Here is a 22,627-nt window from a genome sequence, read left to right as displayed (position 1 = left end):
ACAGTGCTTCCCAAAGCTGAGGAAGCAGATCTCTCAAGTTCTAATGATTCTAAGTCATCTTAATTCAATTATTTTCCATCCTCTGTCCTGTTTACCTTTCTGTCTCTGGGAATTCCACTGAAACATTTCTGTGGAAAGTCTTACCTTCCCTGGACCTTTCTCCAAATGTTTCATTCTTGTCTTTTTTCTGTATGTGACCTTCCTTCAACTCTCTTGCAATTTATAAAACCTCTCTTCAATTAGGTCAAACATCAATATTATGTTAATAATTGTATGTTAATACTAGTAGTTAAGATTACTGTTTTTAAACTATTAAATCAATTTTCAAGAAAGGATCTTTATGACATTTTGTTGCTACTTTTTAATTCTTCTTTTTTAAAATAAAATAAAATGAGATCAAACAAAAACTAATATATTGGAGCTAGACAAAAAAAAAAGAGAGAGAGAGAGAAAGAAAATGCCCCAGAGAAGGCAAAAGAAAAAAGGCCCACTAGTTCTTACACTTAGGAATTCCATTAAAAACACTAAACTGGAAGTCATAATGTATATGTAAAAAGCCCTGTGCAGAACTGTGAACGCCACCTGGTTCTCTGAGAGTTCATGTGAGATTCTATCATGTTGATTTAGAGAGCCTTGGCCTCATTTACTTTTTTTTTTTTTTTAAAATCCTTGCCCTAGGAGTTAAGATCAATCAATTTTTTTATCCTATGGTGTAGGAATGGTTGCAAGATATTGGTGATTTAACAGGATATCATGGCAATTTCTTTACCTTTAACAGACCAATGTCTTGTCTTCTGCCCCTATACAACTATTAAGATCCAAGCTATTAAGTACATTGGTTACTTTTTCATTGTAGATTTATACAAGTATAATCAGTAGTATTGATGCCACAGCCCCAAATTCATGCTATCTTGAAATAAATTAGTTCATACCAAATAAATTAGTTCATTACTTACATCTCAAGCAAGTAGAAGAATATAGCCAGATTGGGTTTTTTTCCAAAATATTTCATGAATAAAGTGTATCCCAAATGCTAATAGAGTCTTTATTCCTATCTGTGGGTTTCCACTGTCTGTATTACTCTCAACAGCACTCTCTTCCAGGCTCCAAATAGAACAGCCCATTAAGTTCCACTCACAGCATTCAACTGATTTCCTAGTCCAAAATTCCAATGTCTTCCACACTAAGTCATAGCATGAGCAAATGCCTAAAACAGAAATAGCTTCAGAAGAAACAAACTACTCTGTTGACCTAATTCTTCATTTTAAAAACCATCCTATCATCATTGTATGTGCAGATTTACCTATATTTAAGTAGATTTCGAACATTCAACTCTAACTTTTGATATGCTAACATCAGAAGAGAGAATGCAAAGGATACCTATCACACTCTATGGACAGACTGAAAAGCTCCTCAAAGTCTATCTTTTCTGTGATCCCTGTTATATATGAAACAAAATCAGGCTAAGGGGGTAAAACACTAAGTTTTAGCTTGAGCTTCTACATTACAGAGTAGGGTCATTAAACAATTAGTAATTTAGTAATTACTTCTAGTCACAACACATGAACACACTGGGTAGAACATGAAGTTTTAGCTTGAGCTTCTATACTACAGAGTAGGGTCATTAAACAATTAGTAATTTAATAATTACATCTAGTCACAACACATGAACACACTGGGCATTCAGTAAACAGTTTTCTCTGCTTTTTGTTAGAATTTTTCAAAATATGAGAAGTTTACATTTTAGAAAAGAAGAGCCCAAGCTACTACAAAATATTAAATGAAATTACAGTTTCTATAAAACTAACTCAGAGGGGTGGCTAGTTTCATTAACCACCCTAAACACTTTATAATGATTAGAACCCAGGTTCATATTATGCTAGGAATACAACAGAAGTTCATAGAATTTGTGGCACATTTCCAACATATTAAAATCATCATCAGTGGAGAGGGAAAAATGAACTCACATAAAATAGCAAATATCACTGATTGGGGAGCATAAAAAGACTGATTAATAGAAACAGATGGTAAACGATCAGTAATTACTCTCAGAGTATAAAAAGTAATTCTCCATAAACAAAATTAACAAGTTTTTGAGATCTTTTATGTAAAAATTTATTTACTAAAGCAATATAAAATGAAAGAAATAGTGTTTAACTGGTAAAAATTAACAAGTATAATGATATCAATTTCCATACTATATTACATAGCAAAGATCAGCTGAATTCAACATTTAAGTATTTTTAAGAGCCGGGGGTAAAGATGTGTGATAAAGTGCTGACCTAGCATTTGTGAAGCATGGTTTTGCGACCAGTGATATCACAGACAAACAAACAAAACAAAATAAACAAGGCACAGGTTCATTTTCATTTAGTTGTTATGCAAGCACACATTGCTATGGAAGAAAATGGAGTGAGAAGCAAATGTATGTATGTCCTTTAGACTAACAAAAGCTTCATTTGCAATGAGCAGAAGAGGCAGCATCAAAGGAAGACACCTGAAGGAACTCAACACTCTGATAACATTCCCATTATTTTTTCAATCAAAAAAAGATTTGAAGACATTATTTCTAACATATTCTATGTAATAGATTTAGTGAAACTTATGAAAGACAAACAGTAACTAAATTTATCCATATTATCAAGGTTATAAGTAGAAACTGAGAATAATAACTAAGGAAATGTACAGACTACCCTCTTGTTACACATAAGTTAGAAATGTGGATATATTCCTTCTGAAGGGAAAAAAAATCCACTTTCAAAACAATTTGATTCCTATAAGATACCATAAAAATTTTCTTCACTTTTTAAAAACTTTATTCACAAAAATATTTTCAAATTTTACAAACATATAAATAAAATTAATTGCAAAAGAAAATATTTGAAGAATATAGCAAGCAGTGATAGCACAGGTTCACACAGGCAATTTAAAAAACATGCAATACATATAACCAATAAAGAGAAAGATGATGTAACAGACCCAGAAATGGAGGGCATGCTAAAGGAAGCGCCAGATAAATCACAATAAATTGGTCCCAAAATATCCATTCATCATAATTTACATTGTCCTAAGCATTACTGCATGAGTTAGCTCTTAATGTAAAATGTCCATTAGCTTATACAGCAAATTTTTTGCAGATTGTCTGGTAATGGTTGAAGAATTATTTACTGTGCTTCAGGTTGATAAACATGTGAAAACTAAAACACACTAAAAACCACTGGAGCAACTGTTCTATCTCAGGAACTCTGAGAATGTTAAAGATATCTTAAGTGTTGGTTTTTAACTCAGCATTTAGCAATATTAACCAAAAAAAAAAAAAAAAAAAAAAAGAACTGTACTTACAATTACAGGTAAATTGACTATTTCAACGTCTTCTGTTGAATAAAACTGAAGAGAAATAATTTCACTTACTGCAAAGTATATTATTAAAGTAATTCCAAGTATTTATATGAAAAAAAAAAAAAACAAAAAGAAGAGGAGGAGGTGGAGAGGAAGAAAAAAAAGTTCTCGACATTTTAGTGACTTAAAAGAACACTGGAGTTCGATTTTGGTCCCAGTATCTATGAATTCTGACTAGCACAATAATTTTAAACTAATCCCTACAGCTCTGATTTTAATGGAAAATCACCAAAATTACTATGGTTTATGCCACCAATTAACATAAATATCCAGAGATGACAGAAAGGCAATGTAGATAAAGCAAGAGGGGAGGTGCAGAGGAAGATGTGCTAACTTGAACTGTACATTTACAGTATTCTAAACTGTGCTTCCCCTGTGATGCAGAAATCCTAGATAGACAATATAAATACTTGTCTACATAAACAAGATGGTAAGCATAAGGATAATTGCTGTTGCATACATACAGTAATAGAAAAAAAACATAGCATGCATACATGACTATCATGTAAACACTGATAACTATTCAATAGTCCTCATATCCTACCACCAAGAAAGTTGTTTCTATATACACTAGTATGCTACTTGTTTAAATATGTGATCTTCCAGAATCAGCCTCCTACATTATAGGACTACAGAAACGTGTCACTACATTTGGCTTTAGTCATTATTGTTTACTTTAATCTTTTTTTTTACAGCCCAGTCGCTACCCCCCTCCAGTTAGTTCTGTCCTCCAACAGTTCCTCATCCCATTCCTCTTCCCCTGTTTCTAAGAGGATGTCCTCACTGACTCCCATCCCCCAAACCCACACACCCCACCAGGCCTTCCCATTCTGTGGGACCACAAATCTCTCAAGGGTTAGGTGCATCTTCTCTCACTGAGGCCAAACCAGGCAGTGTTCTGCTGTGTATGTGTCAGGGGTCTCAGACCAGCTAGTGTATGCTGCTTGGTTGGTGGCTCAGTGACTGAGAGATCTTGGAGTCCAATTTTGTTGAGACTGCTGGTCTTCCTATGGGGTCACCCTTCTCCCACATTCTTCCAGCCTTTCCCTAATTCAACCACAGGAGTCCCTGACTTCAGACATTGGTTGGGTGTTAAGTATCTGCTTCTGTCTCACTCAGATGCTTGTTGGGCCTCTCAGAGGAGAACCATGCTAGGCTCTTATCTATAAGTACATCATATCATCAGTAATAGTGTCAGGCCTTGGAGTCTCCCTTTGAGATGGGTCCCAATCGGGGCCAGTCACTGGACCTCCTTTCCCTCAGTGTCTTCTCCATTTTTGTCCTGCAGTCCTTTTACACAGGAACAATTCTGGGTCAGAATTTTTGAGTTTGGGATAGCAACCCCATCCCTCTACTGGATGCCCTGCCTTTCTACTGGAGGTGGATTCTACAAGTTCCTTCTCCCCACTGTTGGGCATTTCACCTAAGGTCCCTCCCTTTGAGTTCTGAGAATCTCTCACCTTCCAGGTCTCTGGTACATTCTAGAGCCCCCCCCACACACACACCTACTGAGGTTGTATATTTTCATTCACTCTGCTGGCCCTCAGTCTTCACTCCTGGTCCACCAATAACTGATCATGTTCCCCTTTTCCCCTGTTCCTCCCCCCCACTCTCCCACCCAGTTCTATCCCTCTGCCCTCTGTTTTCTACTCCCTTTCAAGAGGGATTGAAGTATCCTCACTTGGGCTCTTTGTCTTATTCACTTTCTTGGGTTCTGAAGATTGTATCTTGGGTATTCTGTACTGTGTGGGTGCTGAGAATTAAACTGAGGTCCTCTGTGAGAGTAGTCAATGTTCTTAACAGCTAAACCATCTCTCTTGCTTCCTAATATATTATTTTATATGATAAATTCTTTTAAAAAGTGTACTTCTTGTTTCGGTCTTCTAGTAAATAGCAACTCAGAAAGTATATAACAATATACCAACCTTGGAAAACTAAGCATCACATACAGGTTTTTAATATCAAGATTATGAATTGATCAAACAGTAATAAGTATTGATAAAATGTATCTACACTGAAAAGTAGATACTAGAGCTAATTCCTTAAGGAAACACATATCTATCAAAGGGCAATAGCCAGAGTCTCAGACCTGATAGCCTTCATTGCATCAAGCACTTAAACATGGCTGAATGAGACACTGAAAAGATATCCCTACTAGATTTCACTATTTTATTATTATGCAAGCATGATGAACTGTCTTATAACCTTCCTAAAAGGTTAATGAACTTCATGACTGAGCAAGGCTTTCAAGCTATATGTTTTATTTCAATCATAAAACTGCCTCTCTATTCCTCACAGTAGCTATTAAACACTGAGCGTGTATGTGTGTGTGTGTATGCATGAGTGTACCTATACCAATATAAACCAATTATTGATATTTATCTATATGTATATGTAATTATTATTGATATTTACCTATATATGTGTTACATAAGATGATATATAAATATATATTGGTAATATATAATATATAAATGTGTATATATATGTGTGTATATTTGGATGAAATTTAAATGCTGTGATGTGAAACTTTTCTTTATAAGGAATATGAACTATATCAAATTTTAATTTCAAACTCAGCAAAGTGAACAACAACAAAAAAAAAACCCAGAAAGTTACTATTATACCTCAGTAGTAGAGCACTTGCTTGGCATATGTGAAATCCTGGGATCAATTCCCAATACACAAGGGGTGGGAGTTCATGCACACACATGGAAGAGAGGAAAAGAAAATACTCTTATATGTATTTAAGATAAAAAAAATAATTCAGAATAATCCCTATTTGGGAGAAAGGGGTGAAATACTTAATCAGGCAGAAACTAGGGGGTTTTCCAGCTAGAGTCAAGGAGACTTTGCAGGTTTCCTCTTTTGCTGCCATGCTCCTTGAGACTGGGGACAAAGAATTATGGAGTCTGTCATCCTGACCCAAGTGAAAGCCATGATAAAGCAAGGAGACAAGTGTGAACACACTGACTTCCCACTGCTATAGCTAAAACCAGGGACCAGTCTGAGTTCTATAAATCAATAAATTTTCTTCCTGCCTGAGGCAAGTTTGAGTTGGGTTCTATGCCATTTAAAATAAGAACGCCCGGCTGGGCAGTGGTAGTCCACATCTTTAATCACAGAACTTGGGGGGAAGAGGCAGGCAGATTTCAGAGTTGGAGGCCAGCCTGGTCTACAGAGTGAGTTCCAGGACAACCAGGGCTATACAGAGAAACCCTGTCTCGGAAAAAAAAAAAAAAAAGGCAAGCAAGCCCAACTAGGAAAAGCATTAATTTCTAACTTAGAGGCAGAGTCCTCAAATCTATATGGAAACAAGCTCTTAAAGAAGAGGTATCATGCCTTTGGCTGGTATGTAAATCAGCATGAAAGCCCTGGGTGCAGCTTAGTCATTTAGCTCCTGGACTTGGTAAAGAGAGATAGATTAGTGTGCTTTCTCTTCCAAGGCTTTATTTCATGTAGAAAAAAAGCTTTTACTCAGAAATGCATGGAAATATATTCTCTCCGAAAGAAATAACAATTTACTTTTCTTAGAGGAGTGCTGAAATGTTCATAAAATTAACTGCTGTTTAGAGATCTTTTTCAGGGTTTTAGATAGAAGGTTTTACTTATAGAATATTTATGTGCAATTATTAAGAAAGCTCACACTATTTGTAATATTCTTCAGCTAGTAAGTGGGATACTCATTAAATTTTAGTCAAATCCCTAACACAAAATTATCCTTTCAAATGAACATCAAGTGCTGTTTGTACGGAGCATCAACATGCACAGTTCTGCACCAGCCCGGATGACCTGCTTCATGCCACACAATGGAGATTTTTATTGCCTTTTAGCAAATATTGCTGTATAAATTCTATTATCATTTCTCTCTCTCTTCCTTCCCTCATAATATACTGCAGAGATGAAGCATGACATCTCGTCTTCCACAATGCTATTTATAAAGTCTATAATGAAATACCTCTTTAATTCTGGGTGTCACCAACTATCTAATTACTAAGAAATCTCAAGAAGCACCAACCGTCAAGCTGTTATTTATCAGCTAGCACTGAGAAATTTTTCTTAAAAATGGGCAAATCTCATTTGGTATAAAAAATGCTAAGTAACACAAATAAATAAAATTATCTTGCATGTATAAAGAGCATATGCATTTGTTTAGCTAAATATATATTATTACAATCAAGTAAGATCTCAAGAGCTCTCAATTCTTACATTGTCACGAGCAACTAGCTACTCTTTAGGGAGGCAATAGCAAATATGAACTCACTACACAGTGCATAAGGCAAGCATGGAAGAGATCACAGCTAGCATTATAAAGCTTGCCATGATCCACACTTGTGATCTTTGATGAGTACTTCTCTGGAGCACTGAAGACTATTCTGTATTCCTAGCCTCCAAAACTAACAGGCCAACAGCACCTTGCTGCTGTGCTATGGTAACTGGGTATACCTGTTAAGGCCAAATGCCCACTCACAGTCATTCCAAGTTGGGAAGCAGGGCTCTAAGAGGAGCACACCCATTCCTTAGCAGGCTGACCAGGTCCCACAGCACATAGCTATAAGGAATAGTGCTCACACTATTCTGAAAACTTTCCAATTTAAATACAAGACAATCACTAAGAAACTACATTATCTAAAGTCAGGGTAACTATATACTAGCGAAACTGACTTTACATCTATTACATATCTACCTCCTATAAGGCTCAGTAACTAAATTGCTAACACTAGTGAGAGCTGAAGTCAAGCCTTTCTGACTGCCCTCTAGGAAACACTGTATGGTTTGCATCATTTCATTTCCCATATTGATAAGGATCAGCCATCCCATTCATCCCATCATGAACCCTGAGCCTGTGAAAGGGTAGTTTCTGTTGACCAGCTCACTGCATAGTGTACAATCATCCATAAGAGGCAGTGACAATTTGAAAACAGGAGTCAGATATTAATGAACAAACTGGGGAAAAAAAAGCTTTTAACTAGCAGAAGGAGCAGGTACAGAAGAGTCAAGGATGGGAGCTGATTCACTTGGAAAAAATGTAACAGCTTTTAATAAAGTTTTCAGATTAGAAAATCACTTTGCTGATGAAAATATGCTGCAGAATGAATATAAAATAAATACAGGAGACTGCAGAGTGGGTGGAGCTCTAAGTCTATTTGCCCCTCCCTTTCCTTCCACAGTACTTCCACCCTTTCCTGAAAGCGACAGGGAGGTTCCAGTGGCAAGAGGTCCCAGAGACACAAGGCATCTCTCAAATGACAGACACACTACAGCGTACCTCAAAAGCAAAACCACTGTTATACAAACAGCTGATACTTGTATTTATTTTATTTTATATAGGTAAAAGAAAATATTACCTATCCAGCTTATATTTATTCCTTTCCTGATACCTTTGATATTCATATAAAAACAGTTCAAGGTCAGTAAGATGGCTTAGCCAGTCAAAGTGCTTACCATGCAAGCCTGAAGACTAGAATTCAAGCCTCAGACCTGGAGTGGGAAGCAGTAGTCTGTCTCTCTCTCTTTCTCTCTCTCATAAATTGAAAACTATTAAGGTATATATGATTTAAAAGAGTTTATGGAGTGAACTTCCCAGAAAATATCACTCTTCTCTTAATAAGAGAACAATCATTACATCTAAAAGGTAATATCAGGTTAACGTCAACAGATTACTGACAAATAATCAGGAACCAGAAATTGGTTAATATTTATATTGGCAATTAACTCAAGAATTTCACATATAACTTGACTCTTTGTTTTTTTAAAGGAACATAGCCATGAGCTAATTCTTTCTGCTTAAAAGGGAAAAAATGGGGATTTGGTGGTAGGGGTGGGGTAGAGAGTATATGAAGGTTATGAGTACAAGTAAAAGCAGTCCAGCTAAAGAAGCAGGAATAACTGGGTACAAGTTCAAGCCTGCACATAATGACACGAACATTCCGCTGGGTTTTCTATGGGCCGGCATTATCAGCCTTGAAAACAGGGAGACAGCAAAAGAGCTTAAAAAGGCAAGGTCGCCTCTAGTACCATTCTTTTTCATTTGTAGAGTACATAATGGCTCTTGGTACATGGGCTATCTCAAGGAAGTCTCAGAGACAATCCTTGAGAGAGAGAGACAAGTCTCTCTCTCTCTCTCTCTCTCTCTCTCTCTCTCTCTCTCTCTCTCTCTCTCTCTCTCTCTGTGTGTGTGTGTGTGTGTGTGTGTGTGTGTGTGTGCCTGTACATAGGCCAGGGGAGGATATCAGGTATCCCACAGTTCTCTGCACTACTCCCTTAAGGCACAACTCTTACTGAACTTGAAGCTCACTGTTTGCTTGTGGCAGAGCTGGCTGGTCCATGAGCTCCAGAGAGTCACCCTGCAAGGAGGAATTACATATTACCATACCCAGGTTTTTTTAGTTTTTGTTTGTTTGTTTGTTTGTTTGCTTGCTTGCTTGATTCTTTTGTTTGTTTGTTTGTTTTTGTGGGGTTTTTTGTTGTTGTTTTTTAGAAATGTTAGGGGTTTGAACTCAGGTCATCATATGTTCTACAACAAGACCTCTTACCTCCTGAGCCATCTCCAGAACTCAGAGAGATTAACCTTAGTCCTAAATTTTAACAAATCATGAAGAAATCCTAGCTTTAACAGATCACAGAGAAACTTCTATAAATATTTAAAAATAGCTGGTTTAGATAATCACTTAGCCAGATAAGATGATAGTTGAGTAGAGAAGTAGATAAAGAAAGAAAGCAAGCATTAAGACCACAGTAAAAAGAGATTTAGAGTACAAGAGAGTCATTCTTAGCCTTAATTTAAAGGCATGTGCTTACTCATTCAATAAGGACCTTTGGACAGTCTAAGAAAATTGCAATAAATAATAGCCCAATAAAAATAAATTTAAAAATCTTCAGCACAATTTTAAGTGTCACATTCAACTGCACATAAATGGATCATTTACCATCATTGAGTGAGACTTGTCCCTGATGGAACAGGGTAGTTCAGGAATGCCAATCAGTAAGTATAGAACATAGAGTAAAAAGACTATGCAAAACTTTGGAGATGGAGAAAGAGCATTTGAAAACAAGAAAAACCCTATGAAAAGAGCTTTAAAATCAAAGGCAGAAGGGAATAAACGATTTAAGCCACGGAAGTTTTCCTATAACATCAGAAACATGACAAAGATGTCAACACGTACTACTTCCTTTGACAAAGTCTCAACCAGAATAATAAGGAAATTCTAGCTCCAGTTTGTTAGAAAGACTACACTCTGTTATAACAACAAGTATTTAAGATTGTTCAATAAAGCAAAATGAGGGACAAGGGATGAGGCAACTCCAGCTTACAGTGTAAGAATCAGAAAGAGTAATTTTACTACTAACTATAAGGCACATCTGTTTCCAATGCAACAAAATACTTGACAGAGGCTATTATATATGTATAAATCCCTTTAGCCCACCAGAGCTACTTCAGTGTTCTCTTAGAAGGGAAGGGATAAAGCTTGATGACATCAAATATTGAAGTCACTTTTATTGGCAATGGCCAGCCTGGTCTACAAAGTGAGTTCTAGGGCAGCCAAAGCTACACAGAGAAACACTGTCTCGAAGGAAAAAAAAAAAAAAAAAAAAAGTGTGCTTCTGCATCTACTAGTGTATAACAGTGCTTTGAACTAGCCAAGTGGTTTGTGAAGGAAACTGGAAGAGGGGTGCAAATCTAAGAACAGAGCAGCCACTGACTCTAAGAATTGCTGGAAGGGCTCAATGGAAAGAGTAACTAGAAACCCTCACTATGCAGAACTTGGAATTCATTGCAATGAGCCTGTGACAGTGCTAGGAAAACCACACTTCCCAAAATAATGTATCAAAGACACCTAACAAAACAAGGACACACAGATGCAAAGAAATGTCCCTTCTTCTAGTAATGCCCCTCTTTATCCCCTTGTAGACACAGCTGAATATCACATTTGTTAGAATGGAGAAACATCACCAGTGACGTGGCTCACCCTGAAAGGGCAAAGGAGAAGGCTTCATAGACTTAGGTCCATTGCTATAGTTTATGTAACTAAGGCTGGCTTGGAACTAAAATAAAGCTTAGTAGATAATCTGTAAGACATACATAATGTTTTTATTGTATTATATCTTCCCACCCCAATAGTGAATGTGTATCCATTCAACTAATCATCTTTCAACTGATTCACTGTCCTGAGAAATCCTAACTGGTCTCTTTCCTTCTCTCACTATTACTCCCTCTCCGGAGACCTCTCAAGCCTGATGTAATACCCTGCACAGGGCAGTTGGTTTCCCAGACATGCTTGAACTGAACTGAACACAGCATGACCTAAGTATCTTTCAAAAATCCAGGGCAGGCCAGATTTTTTTTTTTAAATCAACACTTTCTAAGTTTAATAAGCATTTTTGACATTGGAATCAGCACTAAAGTTCTACCCTGAAATACAGAACAAAAGAGATTTGATATTAAATGCCCCTTTGGACTTGCATACCTCAAAAGATGTGTGTCTCCAGCTGTGCCTCCATTTCCAGCAAATAAGGGGAAACCAAAAGGAAAAATATAACTTGGGGCTGAAATGTAAATTTTTACTTTCAAAATTACGAAGCATATACCTAAAGGGATGATCTAACAAAATTTTCTAAATGTATCTTATACATCAAATACAGCGATGAAAGAAGAAGACAATGCCCTTCTACCCTACACCTAATTTCGACAAGTGCCACCATTTAACCCTTGGGATGACCGTGAAACTACAAAACCTCTATTCCCTGGAGTGCCATCCCACTCCAACACAACCCCATTCTCATCAGCAGTACACACTATTCTATAGGACTTAATTTTTTATCCTCCCAGCTTGTGGTTAGTGTTTCATTTTGTTTTATGTAGTGTGTGCTTGTCACCATGAACAATATGTAATAATGTGCCACAGTGTCTAAATTTTTAAATGCAGTATTCAAATTTTTTCTTTTATTATTGAATATTGAAATATAAGAGATCTCTACTTAAAATATGAATCCAGTATACTAGGTTCATCTGAGTCATATAGATTTAATGAATTCATCAAAAGATTTATATTTTAATGATCCTACAATTAGCATTTACATGCATGATTATACATGTGTGAAATACCTTCTGTCCAGATGTCAAATACCTAAATGGATAGTCACCAGGTCATAGCATATGCACATTACATATTTTACTACATCATACCAGATCATTGCCCATAATGAGTGCACTATCTACACTAAATGAAATTTTATTAAATAGAAAAAAACTGAATGAGACTCACAGCTTCTGTTTGTATCAAAGAGAATGCACAGCACATGCTTATACAGTAGATCATGGTTACTATGTAAGATGCCCTGCCATGGAACCATGCATGTGAAGAGGCTGACTGTCAGAAGCTCTAGGTTGAAGTCTCAGCTGGAAAGTGGATCCTGGATAGATACAGAGTCCTTTTCGTTTCCTTTATTGGCAGTCTCTAACAACAAACCTTTGGGAATTTACCTCTTCAAAGCCTGTCCTCATTGCCCTAACTTGATTGTAATAGGCAGAATCTTCTGGCCTAAGGGTCTATCTGTACCTAGTGTACCTCAGTTCTCCTTATAAGAGGTACTAATAGTATTCATGGTTTGCATCAGACATCTTAATAACTCTCCTTGCACACTATAGGCATTTACTCATCCATGCATGTGTTTATAGGTATACACTGAAAGTCAACAAGATATGGGGAGGAACAAGTACCACAAAAAAATAAGCAGTGGAAGTATTCAGTCATCCATCCTCGCCAACTAAGCTGTGTAACACAGTGGACACAAGCAAATGTGATGTTGAATATCTGAGATGCAGCTGTGATGTTATGAAGTGTGAACTATACCCTAGACTCTGAGGAAATAAAAAGTGAACTACACTACACCACTAATTGGGTGTATTTTTGAAATAAGGATTATTCAAGTAATTCTTATTCAAAGAGACTTAAAATTATTATTATTATAATTATTATTATTTATTTTTGCTGTTTCCTTTTTCTACTAAATCTACGAGATTTAAGTTTATGTGTGTGGCTCATCTTATTTTAAGCAAGTATAACCAATATGAGGAGAAACTTAATAAGCAAGATGGTTCCTAAAATGGAACCTATATAGAGCTGTATGGAAACAATTCAGCATCAAGAGGAGATACAGCCAAGTGGCAGGTTACTTGAGAACCATGCAAAGTTGGGAGATTTTAGTCACTTTTATCACACATATAAAACCTTGGATGGATGAATATGCTAGCTTAGTACACTACAACACACTTCTTACTACCTAACAATATGTCATAGCAGCATATTGAATGTCTTGAATATACAGAATAAAATAGCTATACAAAATGAATGAATAAACAAAAGCAATCAAGCCCAATGTGGACATCCAGAAGTAGAAACTATGGCCACACTTGATCATAACAGAAGGGCTTCACTATTACTTTTAAATGTTAATTAACTAGGTGAGTAAGGATGGGGGTGGAGAAACAATCCCAAGTTGAGACCAAGGAGTCAGAAGCAGCAAAAATGAGCAAGATCATCCAAAACAAGGAAAAACTTGTCACATCGATCCTGATAATCCCAGGGCAACACCACTATGTGCACTTCTTTACTTTAGACAATTAAAATAATGTACAGAATATACAGAAAATAATAGTTCATTCTTTGTTGGGTTTTTTTTATATATAATCAACTCTACCATCAGAATTGCCACAACTAAATGATAAGCATCTTTCAAACATTCACTGTAGATGTGAGCCACCATAATCCCAAGAGGTCAAACAAGTTTTTGAGTACCTGGGCTTCTTGACATAAATCTGTATAAAACAGGTGCCTCATTTCCAGTGACCTTTAAAAAGGATATAAGCAACACAGCTAGACTGTCCTGTTTTAGAGCCATGGGCTCATATATTGTTTTTGTTTTGTTTTGTTTTGTTTTGTTTTGTTTTGTTTTGTTTTGTTTTACACAAGGTTTCTCTGTGTAATCCAGCATGGCCTGGAACTATGTAGACCAAGTTTGCCTTAAACGTGTAGTGATTCACTTGACTCACTTTCTGGTTGCTAGGATTAAAGTTGGGAGCCAATTTGACTGGCTGCTTTTTCTGAGGCTTTGCTTCATACTTTTTAAGTTGTGGAATGAAAAGAATATGAGATTAAAATTTCAATCAAGAGCTGGTAAGTGATGCTCTAAGTGATGCAAATACACGATTATCTTCTTTGTTCTCATTCTATTCCTCTCTCAAGCACCAAGCATCTCTGAATATATTCCATGTTCCATGAATATAAATAAATTAGAAAAAATAGTCGATGGAATAGTAGAAAAAGCTAGAGGATTTGCTGCTGGATGGTAGATTTTTAATAAGACTTAAAAAGCAGAATTAACTTCAACAGCTGGAAGTTATTTTGGGCTTGCACCAAAGGAACATTGCTGCTGCTGTTTGAAAACATGACGGATGAGAGCAGCTTGCAATGGTGATGGATACAAATAAATATTTCATTACAAAAAATGTGTTCTATTGTTGTGTTTGTAAATTTCAAACAATTATAAGGGCTGCACAGCAGCACAGGCAGTTACTCATTTTCATTCACAGGCAGCCATCTTTGTTTTTCTTTTGTCCTTCTGTGTAAGTCCTCCATTCACTGGCTGTAGAGAACTAAAAGCAGCTAATAGAATTATGTACATCTTTTTAATTGCATTTTGATCCATAGAACTTAGAAATCAACAATGAGCTGCTGACCCTGAATGTGATTTAATAATAAAATCAAAGAGTGACAGACAGGGGAAATTCACCCTTTTAAAGATGCATTCCAGCTTGTGTTAATAATTCATAAAATATATAACCTCATAAATGCACAAAGAAGAGCAAAATAGCCCAAAGAAATGAACTGAGATGGAAATATTGATCCTATAATATTTTAGATAAATGCACTAACAAGATGTGCCCTCCAAACAAACAAAACTCCTCCCAGTACATCAATGCCCTGTTTTGTTTTGTTTTTCATCATCAACCCATCAGGGGAACCAGAGTCTAGACTGTGAGATTCAATTCTCAGTAAAATCACAGCTAGAGGAATAATCAGCGGACCATGAAAGGAAAAGGATGGAGAGAGCCAAGAAGTCAGATTGTAAGTCTACTCTGCAGGGATCTCTCAATAGCTGGGGCACACTGACTAAAGGCTATCAAGAGAGCAAAATATTGTTTTCAGAAGTCTCTGTCTTTTTCCTACCCCAAACAATTAAAAACAAAAACAAGAAATGGAAATTTGACCTCAAATAATACCTGAACAAAATTTCTTACCAATCACAATATTGATGAAAGAACTGCCAAAGGCAGTGAAACTCAATTTGGGGTGTGAGAGACTGTCAAGGCTCTGGGCTACAGATACAGATCCAAGGTCAATGCAGGAGACCCTGGGGCTGAGGTGGGTAGAAGAGGCTGAACTGCAACCCACCCTCGGGCCTCCAGTACCCAGGCAGTGTCCATAAAGCCTCAGTAATCCTTCCTGGCCTTCCTGCAGCTCCCAGAACTCAGACCAGGAACCCAGGGAGAAGTGCTGCCATCCCTATTACCCCAGCTCTGGCTGCCTAAGGACATTAACTCTTTGATCATTTTGGGGACAATGAAAAGGGAATAACAAAGTATTCTAGAGTAGACAGGTTAACAGGAAAAAGGAAAGAAGAAAAAGTAGGGCAGTGATATGAAATAGTTAGCTAGAAAAATAAAATATAACAAGAGGAAGAAAGTGGAAAAATCCTGCCTCCAAGTCAATAACAATCATGACTGGGAACATTACTAAGACTCACAGGACTTCAAGAAAATCTAAAACCATTCAAATATAAGAGCTCTTGAAAGAAATGTAAAAACCTTTGAAAATGAGTCATAAGCTTAAAGTGTACAAATTTAAATCTAAACAAGAAATTAATCACTAAAAAGCCATTAAAGGGCAAGGAAGACAAAAACAAAGAGGTGAACAAAAGCAAATGAATATTAAGAACTAATTAGAAATGATTTTAAAGGAGACAAAAATTGTTGCTCTGCTGGGGATAAATTGAGGGCCTCACTAATGGTGGTCAAGCACTGTGAAACATCTTGGGTGCCTCAAAAGGCTAATGATAGACGTACAAGTTCTTTATAAGAGAACTAGAGAACTAATTAAAGGCAAGCTTTCCAGTGCTGGCAGAGGAGAGAAACTTACAGAGAAGGGGACAAAACACTTCAGAATACACCACTAAAGAGTGAGAAGGCCCTCAAAACTAAATGCTCTAAAACATCCTCTGGTTAAAAAAAAAAAGTACTAATGTGTCCTCAGACTTCTATATAGGAACAGGGATGGAACTGAAGGCCACTATGATCGGTGAAGTGACATCAGTAATCTAGTCCAAAAATATACTGGGTAGCAACAGGAATGGTAGAAAAAGGTATTAGGCAAAAATTGGGTACCAAACAAAAAGAAGAGTATTTAGTTTGGGTTTCCTATAACCTAGTAGGGAAACTTTTGGTACAAGTGAAATATAATATAAAACAATATGAAAAATATAAAAACATACAATAAATTGAAGACATGGAAGGGCATACTGCCTTGAGTTGATCAATACACTCTGAAAACATGTCTTGAAGTTTCATCCTACACCAATACAGATATACAGTTATTGCTACCTCCTAATAAGCAAAAATACTTAAAAGTGCCTTAAATTCCAGTCTAAAATTTACATCACAACTACCTGTAGTTACACCTAAAAGAGATCTGGTGCCGACTTCTTACAACCAAGCTATTACTCACCACCCCTACACACACACACACAAGAGGAGGGTGGGGGAAGGAGAGAGGATAGACAGATGGACAGACAGACAGATAATATTTTTAACACATTTTAGGGCAGCTGAGGGTGTGGCTTGGTGGCAGAATGTCTGCCTAGTATGCAGGAAGCCCCCAAGATTAGCCCAATGCACTCACATAGACATAAAAATCTCTTAAAATAGGAGAAAATAAAAAATAAAAACTGTTCCTCAGCTTAAAAGAAAATTATATTACAACATTTTAAAGCCCATGAAACTTCATTTCCATAGTTTTTTAAAAACAGTCCCAGGAAATAAGAACTCAATGGAATAAAACCTATGATTTGCCTGAAGACTGCTCTTGTACTTTGCAGCCTTGCTCCTCCTACCTCATGTGCATAACCTCAGCCCCAGTATCCACACTCACTTGGCACAGCCCTCCTGCTGTCAGCCCCTCATCACTGTGGACCTCTCCTCCATCAAGACTCTGCATGGGCATCATTTTCCTTAAGCTGCTCTGCTGTCCCTGACTCTACTTGGTTTCTATTGTTTAAAAATCACATGTGGTAAGTGAACCTAAACCAAGTAATTCCAACAGGCTAAAAACAGGCAATGACATATGCTGCAACTTTAGGGGAAAAGAAAGAAAAACAGGGTTCAGGCATTACTTTGCCCATTTTCTTAATCCAAGAAGATGCTAAAGAAAGGAAAGAATTAACAAGGTAGGAATAAATGAAGCAGATTAAATGCTGTAATCTGTAAACAGTGGTTCTGTGCCTGTACCAAACTTCATAAAAAACCAAGTATATATGCAAATCACAAACAACTATCACAGAAACTCCAGATAGAATACATAAACCAGATAATGCTGTAACATAATACAATAAAAATAAAAACATGAGCTGATCCTAAATAAAAATAATGACAACCCTTAAGTGCTGATTTTTTTAAACATCTTTAGGCCTAGTGGGAAAAAAACATAGGTTGAAAAGATTTTAATTAATTAACCCGATTATTTAGAAGAAAAATGAAAATATTGTTAGTGTCATGGAAGCATAAAAAGGGATCATTTAAAAGATGCAATACTGAAAAGCAAAAAAACAAAAAACACCTAAAACAAAATGGATGGAACTAGAAAATATCATCCTGAGTGAGGTAACCCAGTCACAAAAGAATGGGTATGTACTCACTGATAAGTGAATATTAGGCAAAGAGCATGGAATAACCACAATATGACTCACAGACTATATGTAGCTCAAGAACAGGAAGAAGCAACCTGTGGATGCTTCAGTCCTACTTAGAAGTACTATAAAACAAAATAATCATTGGAGGTAGAGGGAGAGCGAAGGACTTGGGAGGGAGAGAGGAGGGGGAGGGAGAGGGGAGAAGGAAGGGGGTGGAGGAGACAGGGGAGATGTACAAAGGGTCAGGAAATTGAACAGAGGTGTGTAGCAGTGGGGGATGGGGAACTGGAGACTGCCACCAGAAAGTCTCAGATCCCAGGAAAACAAGAAGCTTCCAGCACCCAACAGGGATAAATTAGCTGAAATACCCAACAAAGGGGAGAGAAAACCTGTATAGACCAAATCCAGAGATTAGGCACAGCCCCTGGTTGAGGGATGGGACCACCCACCCATCTTGAAAATATTAACCCAGAATTGCTCCTGTCTAAAGGAAATACAGGGGGAAAGTGAAGGAAAGGCCATCCAGGGACTGCACCACTTGGGGATCTATCCCCCATGCAGACACCAAACCCAGACACTATTGTGGATGCCAAGAAGTGCTTGCTGACAGGAGCGTGATATTGATGTCTCCTGAGAGGCTCTGCCAGAGACTGACCAATACAGATATGGATGCTCGCAGCCAACCATCTGACAGGGACCCCAACAGTGGAGTTAGGGGAAGGAGCTGAAGGGGTTTGCAACCCAGTAGGAAGAACAATATGAACCAACCAGACCCCCCAGAGATCCCAGGGACTAAACCACCAACTAAAGAGTACACATGGAGTGACACGTGGCCTCATCTGGATATGTAGCAGAGGATTGCCTTATCTGGCATCAATGGGAGGGGAGGGCCTTGGTCTTGTGAAGGTTCAATGCCCCAGCATAGGGAAAGGGGAGAGTGATGAGGTGGTGGAGCATCCTCATAGGAGCAGGGGTGTGGGGTGGGATAAGGGGTTTGCAGAGGGGAAACCAGGAAGGGGGATAACATTTGAAATGCAAATACATAAAATAACTAATAATAAATAAATAAATAAATAGATATCCTCTCAGATCATAAAAATCACTATAGCAACCCCAATTCACCATCCAGGTCTGGCAAGGGAATCCATGAATGTGCCCACAATGATAAAAGTATCTATAGGACACACACATTTGTAAAGGGAATTAAGAGACCTAGAGAAACAGTGGGCTGTAAGGGTACCAGAACCCCCTATACTCAAGGACCACCAAAGTACAGAAATCAGAGAAGACACTGAAAAACCAATAGGACAGAGACTCACCGAAGAGCACATAGTGCACATGCCAGAACAAAGGTGACAAGGCCCTTGGACGTGGGAAATGAATAAAAGATCCAGGGTAAAACCCCATGTGTAACACATGAATAGGACACAATGAACATGCAACAGCCAAGGGCTTTCATCAACTGCTGCTGCACAATCTTCACAAGTGGAGAAGACAGCAACACTCTTCTTCACCCCTCACAGGAACTGACTCAAGGTTATCATAGCTATAAATGAGAAAAATGAAATATAGCATTCTAAAAGAAGACAGAAAATTATTTATAACTGATAGAAATAGTTTAAGAAACTTCAATTTTGCTGATACTCAAATTTTAAAAATAAATAAAGCAATGCTGCTTGTATCCAAAGACACAGAATTTGGCCTTGCCGTCCCCAGCTTTACAAATGATAAAGCTTCTCCAGGTATTACTAGGCAAGGATTGGTAAATAGGAGCCATACATATTTAAGATTGGAAGCACAATGTTTCATACACACATATACTATGAAAGCTTTCTATAATGGAGTTGCCATTTTTATCACCTCACATACGTAACTTTTATCTCCAATAAAAAATTATTAAATATCCTCAGTCAGCATTAGTAGTCAGAAACAGCACCTCTGCTCATGACTGGTCCCTGTACCCATAGCTCAAGAAGCACTTATCCACCCTACCCTAGAACCAGGAGGGTAGAATGTCGCTGGGTAAAAGGGGAGTTGATGGAAATACTTCTTGACTGGAGTGGTTACTGATATATTTATACAATTTTTAAACATTCATCAAGTTGCACACTTAACACATCAATACATAATACAAATCTCATCTCACACTTAAAAACAAAATACAAAATGAGTATGGTATGGACATTTTTAGCCCACAAGCTCTACCAGGTGAGAATAATGACTATTTCTACTAAAGGTCACTAAATTAGACTATCATAATTAGGGTCTAAAATTCAAAGATTAAAAGACAACTTTGCTGTTTTATAATATTGCAAATGCAGGATCCATTCCCATCATTTCACGCCATAGGCATGATGCTTTGTTCCCTAATTAAAGGGCTGACCTCAAATACAGGTTGACCATACCTAAGACACCAACACAAAAAGACATATCTAAGCAGTACCACTGAGAAAGACTTAAAAAGAAAAACAGACAAAACTGCCAATTAAACATTGTTACCATGTGTTTTTTTTTTCCTCTAGGAAACATGGAGGCCATATTATAGGCCATGTCCTTCCAACTTCAGTTATGTGAAAATTCCTGACTGAGACCCTCCTTTCTTCAAAGATACCATAGATACACTCACTTAAGCAAGCACAGTATATCTTTATAACAATATGCGTTGTGATTTGATAATGTCTGGTAATGTGTAGATGTAAAAACCACTGTTTCATTATTAGGTGCATAATATTTTTCTCCACCCAATTTTAAAACAATGTGAGATTTCAGGCTACTAGGAAAGGTGTGAACATATGGTCAGACAGAAACTGAGCTCTGCTGAAGAACAGCAGGTTTGGTAGCTGTCTGGAGATGATGCAATATGCACTGTTCTGTATATGGGCCTTGGCACCTCATCCCATGGAAAAATTTTGTCAGGGGGCAAAAATGGGAACACTAGACAAGCACATGTAAAAAAATCTCAGAATACATGATTATAAAAAACATTTAACTACCTATGAAGATCGTACAAAGACTTTATAGATTTTTGTTTTTCATATGCTTGAAATTTTGTTTATAAATCAAAACAAAAACTCCTGGAGGCATGTATGCATATTCAGAGTATGTTGGTAGACTCTTAGAAATCTAAGAACACTGTTCAGAAAAAAAAAAAAAACTCGTAAGTCTTGGAGCAGGACAAAAAGAACTATTTCATACATTCTGTCAATGAACTGCAACTGGGATACATCTCTTTATAAAAGCTCTGACTTTCCCTGTTGTAATAAGTTGTATACTTAAAATAGAGTCATCTCATTTTATTCACAAAAACAATTTTTCCTATTTAATATTATTCATAAAATTTACAATTTCTTCTTCTGATAAATTTTATATTATAGATTTTGACGATACTTTGTGAAGAACAGAATATTCAATAATCTGTACTGCTCATACTGCAAATCTCCACCAATACGTACAACTAAGCAACACCAGGTAATTAGCAAGAAGAAAGACTAAGTCTCAAGTTGTGTTTATATCAACTAATCCAAGTGTCCATGGCCACCTGTGGCAGGTTCCTACCATTGTTCAAACAGAACAAATCAAGGGATGTCATGGCTGCACACTCAGAAGCATCATCATTGATCATCTTTCCTGAACTCACCTGAGTTCCCAGTAACTGGACTTTAACTGCAGAGTATGACCCATTAGCAATGCAAATAAACCAATAAATCATGAAAAGGAGAATCTTGTGACTGTCAGCACATAGTTTTTAATATATATGTATATATTTTTAATTTTTCCCAATATTAACAATCATTTAAGTTTTTAATTCATTTTCCTTCTAGTGTCAACATCTTTGAACAACAAAGGCTACAATGTATTCTTGAAACATTACTAGAAAAATTAGCTGCATCCTTTAGCCTTGAAATTGGAGCATCAGCCCTGTGGTTTGCTTCTCCTTTAAAGTTTCCAGCATATCATCTCCATTTTTTGTCAGAACTTAGCACTTATTCTCTCAGGGCTCCTCTTCCTACTCAGAACTGCTCTGAGAATCATTTTTGCATATCTTTCAGTATTCTTATTTTACTTTTGTTTTCTTTTATCGGGCTCTCCTCAGAGCTAATTCTTATTTCTCATATCCTTTCTGTCTTCTTGCACTAATGACACCTTATCCTACTGAAGTAAATCAGAAGCTTTGTTCTTCCTTTAACAGCCCTACTAGTTTAAAGAACCTTCTGAAATGAATTTCATAAACCTCAGCAATTCCTTTTGTCTTGCTGCTTTAGAA

At 37.0% G+C, this 22,627-nt stretch overlaps 1 protein-coding gene across 5 annotated transcripts in view; it reads right to left on the bottom strand.

The window, feature by feature from the left end:
- Tpk1 (thiamin pyrophosphokinase 1) overlaps positions 1-22,627 on the bottom strand; it is a 328,195-nt gene that overhangs the window by 229,153 nt on the left and 76,415 nt on the right. The window lies entirely within an intron of this gene.

This window comes from Mus caroli, unplaced genomic scaffold (genome assembly GCF_978045245.1).
Source record: "Mus caroli unplaced genomic scaffold, Mus_caroli_1 scaffold_7, whole genome shotgun sequence".
NCBI classification, from domain to species: Eukaryota; Metazoa; Chordata; class Mammalia; order Rodentia; family Muridae; genus Mus; species Mus caroli.
Note: the sequence above shows the minus strand (reverse complement) of the source record. Positions and strands in the feature narration are given on the sequence as shown.